The 16,567-nt window shown below is 37.7% G+C and overlaps 1 long non-coding RNA gene across 1 annotated transcript in view; it reads right to left on the reverse strand.

Moving 5' to 3' along the window:
• The window catches only part of LOC116157225 (uncharacterized), a 119,352-nt gene extending 107,494 nt beyond the window's left edge, over positions 1-11,858 (reverse strand). The window contains exon 1 of the long non-coding RNA XR_010383506.1: positions 11,798-11,858. This is a non-coding gene — a long non-coding RNA (uncharacterized LOC116157225). The remainder of the gene's footprint in view (positions 1-11,797) is intronic.
• Between the last annotated feature and the right edge of the window lie 4,709 nt (positions 11,859-16,567).

Consider the following 16,567-nt stretch of genomic DNA (forward strand, 5'->3'; position numbering starts at 1 on the left):
TTTAACCAGAGATAACTATTACTAAATGAAAGCACATTTAACTCCTATGTAATAATAACATGGAAAGTACTTCACTTAAACTAGACATAACTAATCGTGCGATATTTTCAGAATAGAGAAACCCCATGTGGTCCCTTCTGGTCATTTTTTCTTTTCCTTCAGTTCTTAGAAGAAGAAAGGACAGAGAAGATTCTGAAAAAGTAGTACATATTTCCTAAAGATCAGAAATCTGGAAGTACAAACAAGTATCACCAATTCAAATAACTCAGACAGTCCAAGAAGGAAAAAAAAAAAAGCTGCTTATATATTAACTAAAGGAAGTAGTCTGAAGGAAGTTTAATGATAAATTGCTCTAAAGATGTGGGAGCTAAATTCTAATCATGGCAAAGAGTTGACTCAAAGACATGTTTCAGTGTGCGTTAATAAATAAATGTGCTGATGGACAGTAAAAAATAAGATCATGGTGAAGTCTTATTAATAAGCTAGGGATTAGTGACCAGGTTCCAGATACTACCTACATACTTATTTCTTTAAATATTTGTTTTATAAGATAGTATTCCATGCTGTTTTGTATTTTTTTCTTTTCAGTTGTTTAAATAATTTCATTTTTCAATTTTTCTAAGCAGAAGACAATTTACTATTGTATTTCACTTCTGGGAAAATACTAATTTTGTATTGTTGGCCACAGAACCTGTACAATGTGTGTACTGAGAATTCAGAAGAAAATTCTAAGATCATAAGGAAAATTTCCACCTGAAAGTTACTTAATATAAGACTTTGTAGAAATTTTCACAAGAGTTCCCTGAAATTCTCAACATCTCCCATGCAAGCTAGAATTTTCCAAATGTCATTTATATGCTAATACAATTTGTGGCAGGTCAGGTGTCTGTCCCCTCATCACACCTTAAGCATAGCCACCCAGTCTTCAAGGTGGACCCTGATCAAAGGCACCAAATGTGTGATTGGACAAGGTTTTTCACCACAGGTGAAAAGGGAAGATACAGATAGAAACTTCAAAATCTAAAAATCCAACGGAAAGTTTTCATATGTAGGACATAACAAAGAAGCTCTGAAATATGAGGATATTTGGTACCTTGTAAACTGATTATCTTGGAGATGGATTGACTTTTTCCATTAGCTTATTTTAGTGAGTAATCAAAGACTACACAGAATTCTGGCCTGGAAGAAAGCATCATTTAACTCAGCATGTACCCTAATCCTGAAGCCAACAGTAAGAGATAACTTGCAAACTGAGTTTTCCCAGGTGAGAAATGCTAGCCCCAAGTGACATGGCATGTACTCTAACCTAGAGTAGATGGAGAAAGATGTGAAAGGAAGCAGGTAAAGAAGTAGTATTCAATTAAGAACACCTGCATAAATACTTACAGGATGAACAGACATTCAAAAGGTTTTTTAATAAATTAATGGATGCCCCAGCTGTCAGCAGCTGACTAGGTTGCCGTGTATCTACACGAGTGTTATTGCTGGGAAAACAGCAGCCAATAGCTGGCTGGCTGGCATTCTGGGCCTGGTTCATGCCAATTCTGCTGTTAACTATCAGATACAGAAGCAACTCCTGCTGGAGAGTTTCAACTGGGGGATTCCAGGAGGGTGGGAAGTTGAATTCTGCTGCTGCCCACCACCTCGGACCCTCCCCTGCCGACTGAGGGCCCCTTCTTCCTGAAGGTCTGGGCCTGCCTTTTGAGACTGGAAAGAATGACCTAGATGAGTGACATGATAATAGATTCAGCCTAAATAAAACAGAATCTCAAGGAAAAAAAATAAATGAATGGATGAATGAAATGAGTTCATGAATTGTATTCAATGCAACAAGAATTTTATTAGGAATTGAAGCATCAAGGAAAAGAACTATGATATGGAAGAAAAAATTACAAATAAAAAGTATAGCAAACTGTTCCTCCCTCAGATATGAGATGTATTTTAAAAACTAGTAACAAAAGCACCATTGCTACAGCACTGCCAGCAGCCCCTCTCCCCTAATCAGGGCAACTCAGCATCAAAGAGAAAAATAAAAATAGCCTAAGAAAACCCTCTCTCAAATAACAAAGTCATTTGAGCATTCATTTCTAAAGAGCAAGGTCAATGTCTCGTGATAGAAGCCCCTATCATTGTAATAGTGAGCCTAAATCATTGTAAAGCAAATTCGTTCTGGTAATAGACATACTCCTATTGTTTACCAAATGTCCCTTCCTCTCACCCACATCAGGATCATTGGCCAGTGAACATAGTTATGTAAGCCAGTTGAAGAAGTTTGCCCTAAGTACCTTGGTTTTCTCTGTATTCAGTAAGTACTTAGCTGTAAATAGGTGATTTTTTTAATATAACCACATACTTTCCTAGTGAGAAAACAAACATTAATATGTAATGTTTTTTCACTGTTCACTATAATTCAAACTTCAGTTTACATTTAATTTTAAACAATCTAATTGCTATTAGCATGTCAAATATGCATGTGCCTTTGCGTGTATACAACCACACACACATCTAGATAGCCATATGAGTATATATGCTATAAACATTTATATATGGCTATGTAAAAAGTAAACCACTTTACAAAGGGAGTTGCCTTTTTTGAATCTAAATCAGAATCACTTCAATTTTATAAACAATAGTCTACAACAATATTTCTAACCCTTTCAAGTATGATATTAATACTTACGATGTTAATACATTTCTTAAATACTCTTTCCATGTGACAGCAGCTCTGTCTCTCATCTCTGTGGACTGAGACCACACATAATGACATAGAACTGCCATGAATTAAATGTTTTTTTAAGTGCTTTCCCATTCTTCGTATACGTTTATATATACTTTTAGAATCAAATTTAATTCAGGTATTCATTCAATAAATACTAACTGTATTAGTTATCTATTTCCATGTAACAAATTTCCCCGAGGTTTAGTAGCTTAAAATCTCAAACATTTATTGTAGCACATCATCTCTGAGGTCAAGAATCCAGGAGTGGTACAACTGGATAGTTCTGGCCCAGGGATCTCATTAGGTTGTAGTCAAGCTGTTGGCTGGGCGTTTAGTCATCTGAAGCTTTACGAAGTCTGCCCGATCCACTCCCAAGCTCGGGCTTGTGGCTGTTAACAGACCTAAGTTTCTCATTGGCCAGTGGCCAGAGGCCTCAGTGTCTCTATAGGAATAGCATCTCTATGTGAATGGCAGCTGGCCTTCCTCAGAGTAAGTGAGGAGAGACACAAGAAAGTGTGTGTGTGTGTGTGTGTGTGTGCTTAACACAAAGAAAGAAAGATAGGGAAGAGACAGTAAGAAGATGCAGGTCTTTTATAGCCTAATCTTGGAAGTCACACAGCATGACTTCCGTTACATGCTATTGATACCACAGATCAACAGATCAACCCTGGTACAATGGAGGGAAAGACTGCACACAGATTTAATACCAGGCGGTAGAGATCATGGTGGACCATCCAGGAGACTGGCTGCTGCAGCAACTAATTGCATGCTGCATAAAGTATATTCTAAACATTTACTTCTAAAACTAAAAAAATGAAAGTCCTTCATAAGCTTTCTAGATACTTCACAACCCCAAAATAACTATTATAAATTATTTGTTCTCTATGTTTTTAAATTTTCTCTTTATGTTTTTACATATATGCATGTATGTGCACCAGTGCATACATGTGTGTATATAATTCATAAACATATTCTGTATCTAGACATTCTGTTCTGAAGCATGTTCTTCCACACAGCAATCTATTGTGAACATCTTTCTGTATAGATCTACTTTATTCAATCACCAATGACTAAATAGTATTTCATATTACAGATGTGATAAAATTATATTACAACCAATTTTTCAATGGTTACTATATAGGTTTCTTCTAATTTTTTTCCATTGTAATTTACTTTAACAAATTTGTATTACATTAATCACAATAGCATTTACATACATATAAAAGAGAAAATCAGAAAATTCAAATAGTATTTTTTCCAAAAGAAAAGAAGGGCTAGAATTTTGTTGAGAGGTAGGGAGTTTCAGTTAAGTTTTAGAGACATTAGCCATATATTTCTTTTCCAACCCCTGATACACACCTAAGCATATTTGCTCAAAATCTTCCCTGTTTACATGCATACATGGCTCCTGATCTCAAAGGACTTACAATCTTTGGTGGTGGCAATGGTTGTGATGGGGTTGTTGGTGATTTGGTTGTGATGTGATGGTGATGATAATGGTGGTGGTGGTTATGGTGGTGCTTATGGTGGTAGTGATGGAGATGTGGTGATGGTGATGATGGTGGTAGCAGTATTAAAAGTAGAGAGAATTGTTGGCAGACAAACAAGCCAACTCAATATAGTGTAAAAAGTATCATGATAAGAAAGCACTTAGAAGGCCTAATCTACTGGAGCTTTGGGAAGTCTTTCTCATAAAAAATTTCATATTAGCAAAGACATGAATGATGTAGGCTAGCCAGGCCATCTGAGTCAGCCATCAATAACTGATAAACTAATTTCTGTTTCCAGTCCTCCTATTGATCAGTTCAGGCATACAAATTCATTCTTCAATCCCCTAACATTTGGCAGAGATAAGCACCCCCTCCCTGCCATCAGAAGAGAGATATGCTGATGACTACCATCTTTACATTTTGGTAATTTATTCATTTACCAATATTTACTGAAAGTCTACCACATGCCCGTCACTGTCTAGGTGCAATGAGTGCAGTGACGGATACAAAAGTTCTTGTCTTTGTGGACTTATTTTCTAGTGGAGTGAGATAGACAACAGTCAAATAAAAAAGTGTATTATCTCTCAGAATAAGAGGGGGCAAGTTATGGAACAGAATTTACTTTTGTATCATTCATAACTATTTTGATTACTGTACTTTCTGAAAGATGCCCTACTGAACATAATTTCACAAAAAGAGGAGGTTTTTTTAGGAATTCCACTATTTTAACCCTAAGGAAAGGGAGAGGTATAGTCATCACAAAAGTCAGATGAAAGGATTGAAAGTCAATTGAGCTCTTCCCCACCCCTCTTGGGGGTAGCTGGTGAGATTATCCTAATTGTGCACTGACTCCTGCCATTTGACAGACACCACTAATGTCTCCTGTGGTGGTGGGGAGTGTTTCCTTAACCTACTTTCAAACAAAAACAAAACAAAAACACTATGCGAAGGACATGGATAGGCCAGTAGGACATCTTGGGTCTGGTACCTCCTCACCAATTGGCTATGGCCAGCAAGGCTGTCTATGGTACAAACGTGGTCTGGGGGTACAACCCCGCATAATCAAGACAGAGGAAGAAACCTCTATGGGTCAGGAAGCTTCTTTAAGAGTATCATTTGTAAGTAGGTTGATGATGAGTTGTGGTTGTTATTGTTTTTTAATATGAGGTCTTACATAAATTTTGAGAAATTCCTCAACAATATGAGGACAGGCAGATTGGAGGGCATGACTTTAAACATAAACTCTAATAAAACTGAGCCACTTCATCAATATCCTTACAATACTTGAAGTTTCATTTTATTTAAGCCTCAATTATGCACCTAAATACTTTAGATGTATCGAAAAATAGAAACCTGGCTTTACATAATGGCTTTAGGAAAATAGGCTGGAATTATCTTAGTCCTCAACATCATCATGACGTTGGGCAGCAACTATTTAGATGCTTCTTTTCAAAAACAGCATCTGGAGATTGAATTTCTGTTTCCCCTTGGCTTGCAAAAATCTGTATTTTGCTGCTAAATATAGGCCCATGTATAATACACATTTAGAGTCTCAGTCTTTACCTTATAAGGTAAAAATAGGTGTGGAAATGTCGTAAAATAGATAGTGCTCCAAATTCCACTGGCACCAATAACAAGACCCAGCTGTGCATGTTAAACCCTTCAAAAGACTAAAACTTCAAGCACTGCATGCATTTAGCCAAGCCTCATTATTTCTGAGAACATCTCAGAATTGCTAAAAGTTCTATTTTGGCCCATAACAGATGTATCAATTAATGCTGGATTTTTAAAAATAGCTTTCTGTATATGCTTTTGAAAGTTAGTAAGTTACAAATCATCAAAATTTCTGACATGATTCTGGTCTCAGATCTGTGCTGATGGATAGTACATGTCCACCATCATGGAAATGTCTACCTGAAACCATTTCTCCATCACAACCCTATTGTCTTCCAGAGAACAAACATCCAAAGAATGAAGAAATCATTTATGCTAATTTGTTGTGCCATGTTACAGATGTTTAATAATATTAAATATAAAATGTTAAAGTATCCTGATGTAAAAATTAGAACTGACACCACCATGAACAAGTTATTTATATACTCCTCTCCAAAAGTAGTTTACTGGGAACACACTTCTTCACATTTTAAGAACCTACTGAAGTAAACAGGGCATCTGAAGCTATGTAACTCTAACTTTGTAGGTGATGCAAAATATGCTGTTGATATAACTAATTTTCTCTGTTTCCAGTTGTCTTGGCTGGTTTTCAAGTGGTTATCATTGAATTGATCATAAAGACAACAGCCATGTCTTTGAAGACCAGTGAAACAATCACTGAGGTGGTCGGTCTTACTTATTTTTGGTCATTGTAACGCTGATCATCAGAAGAAGGCAAGCCAGTGACTGCATAAAGTCAACTATGAATCAATCCATATAGGCATTGATTCTATTAGAAGCAAGCCCTCACCAGAGAGACTCCATCATGTCGTCCAACAGCATCCCCACCTTAATACCTACCTTCAAGCAACCAGAAAATGCATTAATAATAAAAATTATCTCTGATATTTCTAGACAGTCACTTTATCCCAAGCACTATATGAAACGCTTCTTCAAGTTCCAGAATTTAAATTTTACAATGGAGTCACTATTCTCCCTTTTACTCAGGAGATATATGGAGGTAAAATGATTTGCATGAGCCAAGTAAATGACCAGGATTCAGAGTTGCCAAGGTCCATGCTCTCTTCTCTTTTCCAGGCTACCTCCCTTATAAGAGGACATGAATCTCCCCCTTTTCTAGTCCAGAGGTTTAAAAGGAAGGTTCTTATCAAGAAGGTATTGGAAAATTTGCCTGCCATGTACAAATCCATCTTCAAGTCATTGAGAAACATCCAGCTTGCATAAGAACTAAGAGAGTTGGTATCTCATTGTTTAAGATACCTAGATAGGTCTCAGCCAAAAAATGATAGCAAATAAACCATAGAAGGAACAGTCTTGTAATGTACTTAAAAAAAAAAAATAAAGGCCGCCTAAAGAGAACAGAATCTATGTTATATGACCAAGCCAAAGCCAACAGAACATCACTAAATATCAGAGTATTCACACATATGTATAGATGAAAGGTACATCTACCATGACTAGATCTTAGATATTTATCTTAGCCTTTTTCCCCTACATCATATTTGTGACTATTCAGGAAGATGAAGTCCTGTATATTTTCACTGCCTCACTCATATGCTCTGAGGATTTCTAAATAATCAAAACAATTCATGGTATTAGGCCTGTTATATTTGCTCATGCAAAACAAACAATCCCTTTGCATGATTATTTCCATTGCCAGTCACTTCCAGAAATCTGTTGTAACAAGCAGCATCCTGACAAGTACAGGAAATGAATCACTCACCTTTTGACCTTCATCAATGTCTGCACCTAAAATTTAAACCTGTTACATGTTTGAAGACAACTGAAAAAGCTTCAGTCATTATTGCTTTGGTTCTTCAGCTAATGGCCTGGGCTCTGAGTAAATATGATACTTAAAGAAATCAATTTAATAGTTGAAGGTTGGAAGATGATTGTTGTTAAATTAAGCATTAGAAATATTTTAAGAAATATTTAAGAAGTTTTTCTGAAGTAATTTGGTGAAAATGCTACCAAGACAATGACATTTTGCCTTTGCTTCTGATCCCTTGAGAAAATTCAGCTTTTCCCTAGCATAAAGGTAAGGGTCGTTTTGTTCTCAGACTTGATCTTCCCTTGACTTTCGAGAAGCTAAATTATGTCTGGAATTCCAAGGGAAAAGGGTCCTTTTTGTTTTTCAAGCAATTCCATTTGCCTTTATATATTTCAGATTGGATAACTTAAATATGTATTTTGGGAGCTAATTTTAAGCTAAACACTTCGTTGATGCCTCCAGTGGTAAACATTTTCAGGAAAAGACATTCCTCTTGGAAACAAAGCTCCTTAAAATATCACATACCCTAGCTAATTTTACACCAAAAAAAACTGTCATAAAAAAAATTTATAAAATATTTGGTAACAATACCGACACCACCCTGTGGTAAACAAAAGGGATGAAATATTTCCTTAGAATATTTCTTTGTGGTAAAGGAGGACCACAAAAGATCAGGTCACTTGGTTCTTGACATTAGATAGTGGTTAACATTACAGCTTTGAAAATATGATGATATATTATAGTCATATAAAATATTAAACCCACACATATATGTATCTGTAATAAAAATGGTATCCCTAAATTTTCATAAGGTAAAAGATTAATTGCTTGCCTTCTTGCTTGCATATAAAAGATTAAATATAACTGTGTAATAATAACCTTTTTCTACAAATAATTGACTACCTTACAAGATATGGATTATTCTTTGTGAATATCTAGGTGGTTGGATGATGGATGGATGGATGAATAAATGTAGAAGAAAAGAAACCGCAACAATCTAAAGATGTTATAGCTCTAACTCAGGATAAATTTTATCCAAAGAATCCCAGGGATAATGGTCATTCACCTACTTTTTAAACTACCTTGGAATTGGAAAAACATCATGAAAACATTTCTATGAAGTTCCTGATTGTCAAATCACCTAAATTCCAGGGTTAGTCTCTTACCAAATTGTTGAAAAGGGTAAATTTGTCTTAAATTTGTCTTGAGCACTCCCACCCTTGTTAGCTCTTGACCTAGTTTCTAGACACAGACTTCCCCAGTCCTCACACACCCCAGATGGGTATGTTCATACCCTTCTTGTGCAATTCCAGGCCTGCTCAGTTCCTACACCAATCCAGAGCAAGTTCTGTGTCCAACAATATAGTTCAAGAGTCGAACCCTCAACCCGCCTCAACTTGAAAATCTCTGAACTTACTCAAATTCCCAGACCAAGGACCTGAGGGCTCAATGCTCCCACAATGATGCTTGAGTCTCTGGCTTCTACCAGCAGAAATAGAGAACTAGGCAATTAAGAATAACCTTCCTTTTGAAGATGAGAAATGGACAGATATCTTATATACACATATGTGTGTCTGTATGTGTGTATATTTTAACTAGCTTGAAGCCATCAAAAATTTAACAAAGTAATTAATTACTGGGCCAAGTTCCCAGAGAAATGGGAAAACCAGAGATGTGAGCCTGTCATTTTGAGGCTGTTTTTGCTTCCCCCAGGCATTTACCAATTCAGTTGCAGGAAGAGACAGCTTCTTTCCAGCCTTGCAGAGCCACAAGGACAAAAGTTGGAGTCCAGGTCATACCGTGAGTGGGAGCCCTGGTAAATAACCCCCATTTGGGGTTGCAACTCAGAGGTATTGCCTCTTAAGAGTAAGGGTGGGAGGTAAATAAGCTTTCACATGGACTGAAACTCAGCTTCACGTTATATGTCAGCAGCATGCGTGCAGGACACCAGGGGCTCCCATCCACGGGAAAGTTTTGCTGAAATGCCAGCAAATGTTTCCAGTTCACCAGTCTTGGCCCAAGGCTTTCTGCTCACCCGTCCCATCCAATGTGTCCCTGCTTGCTGTTCTCAGCCTACCATCTTCCCTGCAGGATTCTTCCTGCTAACTAAACTCAGCCAGCAACTGTGGATCAACTCCCAGTCCAGAGCAACCCAGTGAACTTCTTCACCACCCAGTGGGCCACAACCACACCCTCAGCCATGGGGAGGGGTCCTCCTTTATAAATGTTTCCCGTTCTCTGGTGCTGTGTCTTAGCCCTAAGGTATTCTTTGAGCTCTCTCAGAAGGTGTAGTAGGCAGCTATAAATTACCACCACCTCCTGGTAGTCATTCCCTTGTATAATCCCCTAGCCTGAAGTGCGGGTAGGACCCAGTGACTTGTTTTAATGAATAGAACATAGAAAAAGTGATGAGATGTCACTTCCAATATTAGGTAACAAAAATACAGCAACTTCCATATTGAGCACTTTATCTCACTCTCCCGCTTGTTCAGAGAGAGGCCAGGTGCCAGGTTGGGAGCTGTGCTATGGAGGAACCCACGTGGCAAGAAACTGGTGTCTCTGACTGGGGAGGATCTGTGGCCTGCCAGCTCTTGAAAGTGGGTTTGGAGGTGACTCTTCTTAGGCCCGCCACTTGGGTGAGTGGAAAGTACATTCTCCTCCAGTCAAGTCTTGAGATGACTTCAGTCCCAGGTGACACCTCCCCGTGGCCATGGCTTTGTGGGAGACCCTCAGCCAATATCAACCATCACCAGATTGCCTTCTACTGTATCCTTCCTGCTTGGTATTTGGTGCCCGGTATCTGGAATGTTCCCCAAACACCATCCTCACATCCCCAGACCGTTGTCCATCTCCACAGTGGAATCAATTTCTTTCTGGCCTGTCCTCTACTAGTGATTCTCTTTGCCTTCCCAATAGGAAAAGCCTGCTCTCAAGAAAGGACCACGAGCACATTAGTTCCTGAATGTGAAATTTTAAACATCATAAAGCCAGAGGGAAAGGTATGCATTTGGGCAGTAGTGAGGTGTAGAAGTAGGGAGGCCTCACAGAAGTCCTGACAACATAAGTAACACACTAGAAAGTCAATCAGGCACCACACTGCCCAGACGTTAACCCCATGCCACTGCAACAACCCAAAGATGTTCTTTTCTCATGTAAGCTCAGCAGGAAAGATTATCAAGGCTGGATGTTGCAATTTACATTAGAAATTAAGTTATTTATTGGTTCATTTGTTTGGCAGCAATCCTCTCCATTGGATCAGAGTAAGAAGTGAGGCGGGGCAGAAGAAAACAGCTCCTTCAGTCCTGGTACAAGGAAGGGCAGATGAACCACGACACTTTATTATTTAACTATTCGTATCTTGCACTTCAGTGACACTATAAACTATTTCCCAAGAGCCGTTTTACTTTAAAATATAAACAGCGTAATTGTAAAAGGTGCAAGGGCTATGGAAAACAGTATGGTAGTTCCTTCAAAATTAAAAACAACCCTACCATATGATCCAGGAGTCCCTTTTCCAGGTATATATCCAGAATTAAAAGCAGGGTCTCAAAGAGATATTTGCACACCTGGGTTTTGGCTGCTGTGATAAAAAATACCATGGACTGCATGCTTAAACAACAAACATTTCTTTCTCATGGTTCTGGACGCTGGGAAGTCCAGGACCAAAGCTGGGAGAGTCAGCGTCTAGGGAGAACCCACTTCCTGGTTCACAGATCACCGTCCGCTACCTGTGCCCTTGCGTGGCAGAAGGGGTGAGGCTGCTCTCTGAGAGCTGTTTATAAGGGCACTAACTCCATTCATGAGGGCGCCACCTCCCAAAAGCCCCATCTCAAAATACCAACACACTAAGCATTAGGTTTTAACATACGAATTTTGGAGCCACACATACATTCAGTCTACAGCGCATGTTCATTGCAATGCTATTCACAATAGCCAAGAGGTGGAAGCAACCCATTGTCCAAGGACAGAAGAATGGATACACAAAGTGTGGTATGTACATACAGTGGATATTATGGGATATTATTCAGCTTTAAAAGAAGAGGAAATCCTATCTTATGCTACAACATGGATGAACCTCGAGGACATTATGCTAAGTGAAATTAGCCAGTCACAAAAAGACAAATACTGTGTGGTTCCACTTACCTGATGTATCTAAAGTAGTCAAATTCACAGAAATAGCAGAAGGGTGGCTACCAGGGCCTGGGAGGAGAAAGAAAAGGTACAGAGTTTCAGTTTTGCAAAATGAAAACTGGAGATGTAGGACAACAGGGATATGCTTAACACTAATGAACTGTTACAGTTATAAATGATTAAGGTGGTAAATTTTATGTTATGTGTTTTTGTTTGTTTGCTTTTTTGTTTTGAAGGGGGAGATCGTTAGGTTTAATTATTTATTTATTTTTGGAGGAGGTACTGGGGATTGAACCCAGGACCTTGTGCATGCTAAGCATGCACTCTACCACTTGAGCTATACCCTCCCCATCTGTCATGTGTTTTTTAATCACAATAAAAAAAAATGATGTAGATTTTCAAAGGCTGAACCACTCTCTAGATCCTCTGTTGCTATATCCTGCCTGTCTTCCTGCCTGCTACTTGGTACCCACTGTCTCTGCTGTGGCCCCTCAGATGCCAGCCTTGCATCTCAACCAGCAGCCCTGAAAGGAAGTATGTCTCCTGTGCATCTCCTATGAGAGCACGTGAGCAACTTCATTTAAGTAATCCATAGCTGATAAAATCATTTCAGAATTCCTTTTTCCACAGGTAGCAATAACTGTTCTTCCTAGCAGGCCTGAAAGAGAAAAGGCAATTCCCTGCACATCCATGTCTAAGGACTAAAAATGGCCTTGGGAAATTGAGTACATCTTTGAAAGCACTGATAATCCCTCACCTTAACAAAGATGCTATAATTCTGAGATATTTATTTTGGTTTGGGCTCAAGATCAAATTATTCACCTAATGTACTTTCAGGAACTCCACTGTTTCCCTTTACATTTCAGTCACGCTGTTCTATTTTCCTACAACTAGATCTCAACCAATAGGAAATTTTTTAAAGGTGTCAGTGGGTTTTGACTGAAAAGATTTTCATTAAAATCCAGACCTTAATTATTAGCAGAAATGAAATAAAAATATCTCATTGACTAAACACAATTAAAAAAAAAAAAAACCCTGCTGTGGAAATTCTTTTTCTCGTCTCCTAGCATGCTATATTTTGCACTGCAAAGAACTTTTCCTTTCTTTGAGAAAATAGCAGTTCTCCTTTATTCGACACTGAATTGTTAAATCCTCAAGTCTCTGTCTCTCCTCTCTTCCTAACTTCCTTTGACTATTTCACATCCTTTTGGACACACTATGAGAATATTAAAAGAACAGAAATAAGGAAAGGTGAAATTCAAAACAGAGGAAATGATCCAAAAACGTATCATAAATTATATCCCAATGAAGTAACAGCCCTCCAAAGAAGTGCCTTACAGATGATGGAATTATTCTAAAATCAAGGAATGGTAGTGTTTTGTCCATGATTGAATGGCCTAAGAATTGTAATGGTAAATGTCAAGTGTGTACTGGCAAACCCAGAAAGCCCAGGTTGGACGGCCTGACTAGAAGGAATTTCTAAAACATTTTTAAGTTGTGCCAAGTAGCTCTTGTGAACAGTTTTAAGAAGTTTGTAGACCAGGTTATACTCATTTTTTTTCTTTTACTGACTCTGGTGTCAAAAAAAAATACATCAAAGAAATATAAAAATGACTTAAGCCATAAGCAGGAAAGCAAATCCTTTAATTAAATCCTTTAATTAGACGATAGCCTGAAGTAGCTGAACTGTGCTTTTCCTGAACAGAAAAAAAAAAAGGAAGTATGGCCTTCTTACTTCTCATATTTTCTATAAGCAGAAAAGAATGGTGTCTTATTTCTATTGTCTATAAGTTTATCAAATTTTCATTACTGTAGGCATACTATCAAGTAATCATCAATAAATTTTAAAATCTTAGATCTTCTCAATTATAAGCACACCTTTAACTTATGAATCACGTTTCAGTTACAGAAACTGATAGCATGTATAAAATCAGTAAATAGAGCAGAAATAATGCTTAAATAAGAATTTTAATAGGAATAGTGTTCAAATCCAAAATATTCAAGGTTTTGCTACTTTAGAAGAATAAATGCATTTTCAAAAATCCCTGTTAAGCATGGGTCACAGGGAGGCATGCATTTGCCAAACTCTGCAAAATGTGATAACTATGCACTTACACTGTATCCATTTAGCTATATAGAAATTATACCTTAATTGTAAAAGAAATTTAAAAAAAAAGCATTCTCGACCATAAGTCCCAAATAGGTACCATCATTTAATATAAAAGTCCAAAAATAGAAAGGTTCAGGCTGTTTACTATTGATTTGTGCCATCACCTTAAAACTTCTGTCTGCTCTTACTTCAACCACTATGTGATCACTGGATCTGTTCCTAGGGGAAATGTGCTGTGAGGCAATTGAACTAACTCTCTCTGTATTTTTCACACACCTTGTTCCCCAGCATTCATGATTTAGAGAATGCAAGGTAGATTCTGAAGGGTACATTCATATCAAGGGGATCACATGAAAGTATTAGCTTTTCTTGTGACTAAAAGGGCTTTTCTTTGTTCTCTTACCAGGGGAAAAGGTTTGCTTTGGGCAAGCACCCCATGGCAAACATCTTTGAGAAATGAATTCTGAAGTGCATTCAATCATGTCTTCGGACCATCTAGTTCAAGCATTTAAAAAGGATAGTGGGACATTGTTCCTCACCACTCTCTCTGTCTTTGATGGGTGATCTTAGTCAATCTAAGATTTTGATACACTTCTGAGGATACTTCAAAAAGTGTCTTCATAAAAGCAACTTTATAAAAGATTCCACATTTACTAAATCCAAAAAAAAAAAAATCCTTCATGAATGCTAACTGTAAAATTAGTTCAAATTCAAAAGTTTTCAGGAAAGGATTATTAAAACTTGATCCAACTTTTTGCTCCTATTTACAAATGAAGTTTATACAGCACTTTAACTACTGGTGAATTTATGAAGTTTCTCAATAAAGGCTTTTAAGCCATCAGGTGAAAAAAAAAAAATCCCTTGTATCTATAGTAATATTGCCCCAGGCAAGAGTAGAGAAAGTAAAAAGAAGGAAAATAAGGTCTGACATAAGATCTCTTCTCACTTTTCTGCTTTTCAGGACACGCTTACAGAATCAGGTAGTCTGTCAAACTGATGCACTAGAGTGAAATGGCTTTAAAGATCTAATCCTTTCCCTCCGTTTTACAAAAGAGGAAACTGAGACTCAATTTCTTGTGACTTGATTAAGGTCACTCATGGGTATCAAATAAGGACTCTTTTACATGGTTTCCTTTATATTTTCCCTCAATGTGAGGTTAAACTTCAATTAAATATTCTGATGTCTAAAACACTGCTTTCTTATAATAATAAAAAAAAAATCTGTTTAGATTCTCTGTAATTAATCAAAAGCGCAGTCTGTGTAACCAGACAGGCCTGGATTCAAATCCTAGCTCCAAATCATAGGTCCACATGTGACCTTGACTGCACTTCTAAAGCTCCACTTCACTACCTATAAAATCATGAAGAATAATTCCTCACCCCAAAACTGTGGTGAGGGTGGAAAAAAGACTCCATGGATGAGGTGACAAGGAGATGCTGTAATAGGTAGTCAATACTGTATTTTAAATTCTAGATGAGGAATGTGGATGTATACCTCAAAATTATTTGGCTTTGACTGGGAGACCTATGACTAGACTTACTAAAACAGAATTCAATTAAATAACCTAAAATGTAATTATCAAATCTATAAAAAATTATTTCTTGAGCTCAACTTGTAGGTATATTGTGATGGTCCAGAAAGAAGCTACCACTCTGTCCTGTCCTGAAAAATTAATACCCACAAAGTCAATATTGAGCTATAAATCATGATCAAGTGCTCGGTTGTGTTTAGCTGTCTTAAAGTGCTAGGGAAAAAGGGGAAGAGACAGATTTCACTGAGGCTTAGAATAGACATCCAGGGCTGGGTGGCAGAAATATGAATGAAGGTGGGATCGAAGATGGGACAATCACTAAGAGGGAAGAGAAAGTGGCCATCTCTACGGCTCTGTGTATGAAGGGAAGAAGAACAGGTTCAAAACTAAGCAAAATATCCCTACCCCAAATGCATCCATATAATTCCTCATTCACATCACACCCTATATTGCTACTTGGCTATTTGATGCAACTGAATGTTGACCTTGTTTTTATCAAGACAGGGAGGATGAGTACTCTGCTCAAAACAGCCAGATCTGGAATTAGCACTCACAACCCTAGACCATATTGCTTATTCCCTTAGCATTATTCCTTAATCATGTTCTTTAGACCATATTTCACATTTTCAGTTCATCTTTTCAAATGCAAACTGATTTTCTACTTTGACTCCCAGAAAGCCCTGCACAGAAGCCCCAAAATCCAAGATTCTTGTCCCACCTATGTCACTAGCTAGCTGGGAAACCAAGAATGAGCCACGCAGTCTCTAGGTGAATTGCTATGATGTATGGCTCCTCTTGGATCCGAAATTTCACAGATCCAATGGGGATTTAGCTGATTGGAAGACAGCAGAGTAATATCCAGTGTACATCGCACAGCCTGAATTTCTACCTTCTGTTTTATACAATCCTTGGGCAAGACTGTCAGTCACTATTATTTCTTTCTATCCCTTAAAAATTGAATTCAAGAATGGACAGGAAGAATTTATTATATGGCTCTGCCTGATAAATGAATATCCTAAATTCAAATGCAGCTGTGATTATTCCCACGCCCCCTATAGGTGTCAGACCCCTCGACAGTTAATAAAAAGCCAGAGATAGCCTGACATTAACACTTCAAGACATAGCAGGAAAGGAGGAGAA

This window comes from Camelus dromedarius, chromosome 13, assembly GCF_036321535.1.
Source record: "Camelus dromedarius isolate mCamDro1 chromosome 13, mCamDro1.pat, whole genome shotgun sequence".
In the NCBI taxonomy this organism is placed as follows: Eukaryota; Metazoa; Chordata; class Mammalia; order Artiodactyla; family Camelidae; genus Camelus; species Camelus dromedarius.